Here is an 8,191-nt window from a genome sequence, read left to right on the forward strand (position 1 = left end):
AAACATTTTTTCCATTTCATCTGGGTTTACATATGTCTAAGTATATACATCCATACCCACACACTCCTATGCGTTAACCTCAATTCACACATACACAGTAGTGGTATCTCTTACCCATATACCTTGTGAAAATGACCTCCTTATATTTCCTTTTAAACTGTATTAAATTTTGACTTTGTTTTAACTCCTCATTTAACTTGTTCCATAACTTTACCCCATGAAGTGAAATACAAAGGCTCTTTCTTGTTGTTCGTAAACTACAAATCCTTATGTTTGAGTAACCTCTTAAGTTATTCCCCCCTTCTCTTTTAAAAAACATGCTCTGTGTGAGCTCAGGTAACAGTTTATTAGATACCCTAAACATAATTTGAGCAATTTTAAATTCCAGATCGTCACATTTAAGAATTCTAGATTTTAAGAATGACAGGTTTGTGTGCTCAATAATAACCGACATTATGGATGATTCTAATGGCTCGTTTCTGTAGGATACTCAGTGATTGTAAAGAACTTTTGTTTCTTCAGGAAGAGCTTTCTTAATGTTAAATGGGAGTTTTTCCTCTCCACCATTAGCATCAGAATTGCACAAATTAAATAAGTTCTCTTAATGGTAGCACAGTGATGTTGAAAAAAAAAACATGCGTTTTTCGACAGTAAGTTTTTGTGTTGGTGTAAGGGGTTTTTCAGTCATATCAAAATAGATGTATTTTGCAAAACTGCAAAGGAAACCCTTTATCACGAGTCATGTGATCAACAACTGGATGTTACCACTGGCAGAATGACAAAGACGATAACAGGAAGTAGTAGGAGGTTGATGGGCTTTTTTTTTTTATTATTCAGACTGGCTCCACTGGAGCTCTCACAGCATCACACATTCATGAAAAGTTGTGTGTCATTTCAACGTGTTGAATCCCAAATCACCGACTACCAAACCCACGTATAAGGGGCAGAGTTTGCTGATCTCCTCTGGGGGCTGATAGATGATGAGCGCTGGTGTCATGACTGAATTATGAATATATTTCATGTAAGTGTTTACATCCGCCGCTGACAGGATTAATGACTTATTGCGTGATTGAGCTTATTTGTGTGTGATTTTAATTCAATTTCTTATTCCACAGAAACTCTGAAATTGCAAAATTGTGCTTTGTTTTTTTTGTTTGTTTTTTTTTTGTTTGTTTTTTTAACATCATCAGAATATAAATAAAGATTTGCAGACATTTTTAACGGAAACACATTCAGTGACACAACAGGAGGAGTCGATGCTGAAAGTCAATAACCTGATGCAGTCTGCTGGGTTTACTTTTGTAAGAAAACTTGTTTCATTAAATTCAGTAATAAGCATTCTTTGGTAACTATGATCAACTGGCACATATGTACTTAGCTTAGAATCTGTCTGAATGGATTGAATTGACTTTTTGTGAATTGCCTTGAGATATTATACGTTGTGAAATCGCTCCACATAAATAAAACTAAAGATAATTATATTATGGCTTACTCAATAGATGCAGTTATAAGCTTTCTCCCTGAGGACATGCATGCATTTTTATTTAACAGAAATTCCAGAAATTAGGCTAAATTAGTTTGTAGCCTGCAAACTGTTGTATGAGACTGCTTGAGGGGAGTTAAAAAAAAAAAAACATTCAATACTTATATTTGCTTCCAAACATGCAGCAAAAGCCGCTAAACTCTGAGTTCAGCATCCACACCAAGGTAGTTTAATTACGTTATCACTTCATGCCAGTAGGTAATAATAGCACTCAACAGGTAGGCCTCTGTCTGTGTGCGTGCAAACAGTCGTAGCAGCTTTTAAAAGTCTCACTAAGCAGTTTGTTAGGACATCAATTACAACCCCTTCAGATTTGTGTGTTTAGTCATTCTGTGAGTCCAGTGACAACGGCTCCTGCTGGCAGGTAATACAGATAAAGCTCTAATTACAGCCATTCATGCACTTTCAATTAATTTGCTGAATGTCTGTCTTAAGGCAGTCTGCTGTCGAACAGACTGACTCTCCACTGCCAGAGCTTTATGTTAGAAGAAAGAAAGCAACAAAGAATAAAACTGGTTTAGCACAATGAATCTCAGATTACTTTGGTATTTAGAGCTCAAATTGATCATTAAGGGTTTTTTTCATACGCCAAAGGAAAAACAAAAACAGGCTTCTGCCGCCGATTATGTCATGTTTTCACTTAAATACCGGCTTTCATTTAGTTAGAATGTGAATTAGGTAAATATCAGTTTTGCTTAAGAGTTTGGTCTGGTTCAGAACAGTACTGAGTGGTGCTGAAGCACTGCCTCCTCACGGTTATGTTCTTCATTAAACATTGTTACGACCCGGCTTGGCCAGGGGAAAGGGAAGTAACATTAAAGAAACCTAGGTGGTAAGGTTTAACAATTTAGAGGTTTATTGTTTGGGTTCAACAAAATAAAGAGGGTAAAAATTAATAGTCAAAATGTAGGGACTTACAACAAAAAGGTACTAAACAAAAATAGACTTTCAGAACAGGGTACACAAAAACAAACAACAAATCTCTGACAGAGATTCAACGATCCCTCACAGGGACAAAGTGAGTGACACAAGCTATCAAAGGTTGTCAGAGCTATCAAAACAAAGGCTATCAGAGCTATCAAAGCTAGCAAAGGCTATCAGAGCTATCAAAGCTAACAAAGGCTATCAGAGCTATCAAAGCTAACAAAGGCTATCAGAGCTAGCAAAGCTAACAACGGCTATCAGAGCTAGCAAAGCTAACAACAGCTATCAGAGCTAGCAAAGCTAACAACAGCTATCAGAGCTATCAAAGCTAGCAAAACAAGTTTACAGCAGTCAAACAACTAACAAAGTGGCAAGCTGTCTAAACAAAGAAACAGCCGCACCTTCTCTTCTTCTTCTTCTTGTTGTGTTTATTGGCGGTTGGCAACAAACTTACTAGTAGCATTACCGCCACTTACTGGTATGGAGTGTGGCTCGCGTTGGTCTAACACTTTCTCTGTATATATATACCTATATATACTCATACATACACCCATCCACACATTAACTCTTACGTCTACTCTATCAAATTCTACTGAATATCTTAGTTTTCTTTAAGAATCTAATAACTATTTGTATATGTTTGCTCTCCAAATTCTTCCTCAGAATATCTATTAAAATAAACTTTTCCTTAATACTTTCAAACTCTTTTTTCATACATCTTCTCTCTCTTTCATATTAGCCGCACCTTCTCCCAGGATGTCCTTGGTTCTTAAAGGGAGACCTCAACAGTGATTGGTGGAGCCGGCAATTGATGACCCAATCACGGTAGGCCTCAGGATGTGGCACAGGACAAGCAGGGCAGCACCCACTTCCAGGTGGAGTCAATCTGATTAGCCACTGAAAACAACAAACAAACACAGAAAAGGTCACTGGCCGTAACAAACATTAATATTACTGACATTACTAGTTTTAAACCCTAAAATACCTAAAACTGCAGATGTACTTGAACAGATGGGTGGCATCTCATATCTGAAACATGTAAATGGCTTCGGTTTCCAGGTCGACCGAGAATGTTTGGTGACGAAAAAATATAACGCAATACAATGTGATAAGACAATTTTGGTTATTTATGGGGCAACTGCAAACAGACGGGTTTTAGCCCTCAGGAGCTGCGTTTCCATTGACATATGAAGAATAAATTTGCTTAATGAAAATATGCCAATTTTGAAAAAAACTTGTTTTTGCCAAGTTTTTGTGTTAGGATGAGTTTTTTTTTTTTTTGTTTGTTTTTTTTTTTTTTTTACTGTATAGAAATTGATTCATTATAAAAAACTGAAATGAAAACTCTTCTATCGCATCACACCAGTCATATGATCAACAACCAGATGTTGCCTCTAGAGTAAATCATGAAGAAGAAGCCGACAGGAAGTAGTTGGAGGATAATGGCGTGGCATGTTTATTAATAACTGATTGTGTGAATAAAGTTATTCAACTGTGATTTTAATTCCGTTTATTATTTAATAAAAACACCGCAATTGCAAAATTGTGATTTTTCGACATTGCCATAAGATTGTTTTTTGTTTTTTTTGTTTTTTGTTTGTTTTTTTGCGCCCTTTTGTAATAGAAATGCATCTGGTGTTTCGGCTGTTTTGCAGTTTTCCGGAAGCTGAATTCTACTGTGCACCACTAAAGCCAAACGTACGAAATTCCCTAACAATATTATATCTAAATACTCCAGCAAAAGCAAAGGTAATGCATGTCACCTGAACTTCAGGTAGGCCTGTGTTAACCTTGCCTCCTCCCCCGGCATGCCAGGTCACATTGCGACCTTGTGTTACGACAAGCTGATCCGGAAATCAACACAGTACACTGACAGCCAATTAAAGTCAGCCTGTAGCAATAACCAGTGTAATGCAGGCAGGGCCCCACGGTGCTGAGTACGGGAGCGCCTGTGTTATTCATTACAAGGTCACGCAGGTTCAGGGAATATCCCACCCTCTGGAAACACTGTCGACTCCAACACGCCCTCCAAGGTTCCAGGGCCTGATTCATTTACGCCATTAATGCAATCTGGCTGCTGGCACTGAGAGGAGCGCACTGGGTAAGACTCTATTACTCTAACCTCTCCATTTACTCTGTATAAACATGCTCATGTTTCCAGTCAGTGGGTGGGTGAGTGTCTAAAAAGGCTCTTTATCAAATAAAGTGCTATCCACAGTACTCCCAGCAAATATTATTATTAGTATTATCCTTCTTTTCTCATCCCATGTAATTCCTGTATATAATCTAACAAACTCCACTTAGAGGAAAGAACTTTTTAAAGGGGCAGTATTGTGTGTTTTCCAGGCATAGAGTACCATTTTATAGCACAAACAAGTAACTATGTTACCTTCCGTTGTTATAAAAAATTCTGTACATATCGGACATGACTTAAAAAAAATTGACTTCCTTATATAGCACCTAGAAATAGGGTGTCTATCTCTTTAAGAAGCTCCTACTCTTCCTGAAACATCAGGAAGTCATCACAACATGGCTCCTCTATTAACCCTTTAATAATGTTTTTACCAGTGTTTCACCGAGGAGTAGCTCCTATTATGAGCTCAGCAGATGCGCAGGTCTACTAGGTTTTGGCTAATTGCTGCTGGCTAGTCTGAAGGAGCCGAGTTTAGAAGGCAACTCTCCAGGTCTGTTTTTGACGAGGGAACAACATTAAGACATGGTATAAAACCAAAAAAGTTTATTTTACATAATGCTGCCCCTTCCACTCTATTAACTGATTGAATGTATGTTCATATTTTTCTGCCTGGTACAGATAATTTACATATATATTGTTACTGTCACTATTATTAGATTGTTGTTTTCATTTCTTCACATTCTGATAATGTCAGTGTTAATTCATTCAGTTTACCATCACTGCTTACACACACACACACACACACACACACACACGCAATCATTAATATTCATTCATTAACCCACATTACTTTGTTTTTTCTTTCTTACATTTCACTAATGTGATGTACCGTTTTTATGTATCTTGTACTGTGATATGCAAGAAATAAATACTTTCTAAAAATAGAAAAGAGGTTCTACAAAATGTCTAAAGAGAATGTACATGTATATATATTTATGTTTGCATGTGTCAAGTGTGTGTATATCCTCGTTATTCATATGCCAAGCTGTTAAGCTGTGCTGTACTGATTGCTTCACACACTTGAATGCAAACTCACACTCACAGCAAGCGCTTCACGTTCAGATGTGTACTGTACATGAGCCGACCCCACAGAAGCATTTACGCAGGTGCTAAATCCCAGCTGGGTGCTGGTGTTGTGATTCATTCACACACAGTATGCGCCGAGTGTGTGAATGTGGGTAAAAAAACTGAAAGAAAAAACCCCAGCAATGTACACCCACACACTCATATGAGATTTAAAGAGCAAGAGAGATCAAGTAATCCAGTTGATATTCTCCCAAAAGAGCTACTTTGGAGTTGGTGATTTGGTGAATTCATAACCATATGATCTAAGGTTGGGGCGGACCGAAAGTGTGATCGCAACATCGTGTGGTATTGTTGTGATAATGAATGTGATGATCAGAATTATTTATTGCTTCTTTTCCAGGTAACTATACAGCTGCATTTCCATTGACCATATAATTGCGCAATTTGAAATTTCAAAAATAAATCTGCTTAATGGAAATGTGGCCGTTTCAAGTCTTGTTTTCTGTAGGATGAGGTGGTTTTTGATCCGTATCAAAATTGGCTTATTTTGCAAAAATGCAAGAAACACTTTTTTTTATTATTTTGCATCACACAAGTCACATGATCAACAACAGGATGTTACTACTGCTGCAAACTACAAAGAAGAAGATGACAGGAAGTAGTAGGAGGATGATAGTCTAGAATGTTTTTATCGTGAAAACAAACATATTCACATGACTTTAATTGCGTTTATTTAATGGTAACACCACAATTGCGAAATTGTGTGTTTTGGGGGGGTTTGGCATTAGCAGAATATTGACAAAGTTTTACACACATTTGAAATGGAATCACAGGTTATGACTGCATGGCATCACATCCAATGCATCACAAACAAATACTGCTTTTTAAAAACATTTCTATTTGTAATTCACTTATTTAGGACACCAGTCATATAAAGAAGTAAAATTAGCATCACTAAGCTACGCAGCCTGACTGCAATTAATAGTATTCTCAAATGCAATTATATTTATTGTATTTATTGATACTCTCAATGAACAAACAATGGAGAAAATAGCAAAATAACAACTAGAGAGTTTCAGGTGGAATTTGTTTTGTTTTTTTTATTTAACTAAGGCTGCAATATTGTTGTTTATGTATTTTGAAAGAGACAATGCACCTGACATGATATGTCAGAGTTAGCCATATAGGACAGTTTTCATCTGTAGTTGCTAAAGCTACAATCAATATAAATACATTACAGTTCAACACAGACAAATTAACAAGCTTCTCTAAAAAAAGAGAATAATAATGATTAATATAAATACCATTTCTAATATAAAAATAACATGTAAGTTTACAAATGCATATTAAACAACATGAATATGTCATATAAATGTGACAGATTAATCCAGAGAGGCTCATGATCTCCAGTCTCCTTAATGGAAGGGACTTAAAAATAAAATAAAATTAACAAGAAAAAACATAACATGTGGTTCAACAGATTTCAATGTATAGCTAAAAGTAGTGTAACTTTACACTAAACATTTATAAGAAAAATAAAATTAACAATAATAGAAATTTATCATAACAACCACATATCAGAACCTTATCATGATAAATGATAAATGATGCAATAAATGTCCGCCTCTACGTAAGGTAATATTACAATGAAAAATGAAGCGATGACTTTGAAATGTTGGATGTGTTGTATTTTCTACACTTGTGGAACCAGGTTATGGCTACTTTTTAATCTTTTTTTCTGTTAAAAGCATTGGTTTTAGCTCAATTGTGGAAGATTGTAGCATTTTAAGTGGAAAAAGCATAAAAATGATCACCGTCTAATATGTGTAGTTCACTGCCTGTACCTGGCATTCCTATTAACAAATGTGTTTTCTGCAGAGTTGAAGCAGTTCAGTCTTTGGTCTTTATGAGAATGTTTCTGCACCATCTCACTGTCTGGATAAAGGAGAACAAGCTGTGGGAACAACGACGATAGGGATCTCTAATAAAATCTGTTGTTTTACTGCTGGTGTGGTGTTGGCTGTAAATGTCTTGCACAGATGGAGAGAGGGCACAGACATTTTTTTTTTCTTTTTGTCCTTCTCACAACCTATTTCCTTCATTATAACAAGACTAAGAGATGCATGATTTAAAAAGAAGGCTAATCTCAAACTGGTATCATGTCACAGTAGCATAAACAAAAGTAAACTTCTGTTTGGTTCCAAATCTGAAGAAATGCAGTGTATTTTATGAACCGTCAAGTGCTGTTATGCAAATCAAGTATATTTGTCGCTTAATATATTCTTTGGTTACATGTATTTTGTGAATACATTTTGTGAACACGTAACATTTTGATAATGACCCACAACTCTTTGTGAACTGTGAGAGCTCTGGTGGAGCCAGCTGCACATTGTCTGAAAAAATAACAAAAAGCTATAGTCTACCACTTCCTGTCGCCTTCTTTGTTGTCTCTGACAGGAGTAGCATCCGGCTGTCGATCACACGATGCAAAAAAGTGTTTCTGT

General features: G+C 36.3%; 1 long non-coding RNA gene across 1 annotated transcript in view; it reads right to left on the minus strand.

The window, feature by feature from the left end:
* LOC106939194 (uncharacterized) overlaps nucleotides 1-2,686 on the minus strand; it is an 18,671-nt gene extending 15,985 nt beyond the window's left edge. The window contains exons 1-2 of the long non-coding RNA XR_001422779.1: nucleotides 2,318-2,686; nucleotides 766-767 (exon numbers count right to left, since the gene is read on the minus strand). This is a non-coding gene — a long non-coding RNA (uncharacterized LOC106939194). The remainder of the gene's footprint in view (nucleotides 1-765; nucleotides 768-2,317) is intronic.
* Nucleotides 2,687-8,191: the final 5,505 nt, after the last annotated feature.

Source organism: Poecilia latipinna, unplaced genomic scaffold (assembly GCF_001443285.1).
Source record: "Poecilia latipinna isolate Pla-1442-1.1 unplaced genomic scaffold, P_latipinna-1.0 Scaffold2796, whole genome shotgun sequence".
Taxonomy (NCBI): domain Eukaryota; kingdom Metazoa; phylum Chordata; class Actinopteri; order Cyprinodontiformes; family Poeciliidae; genus Poecilia; species Poecilia latipinna.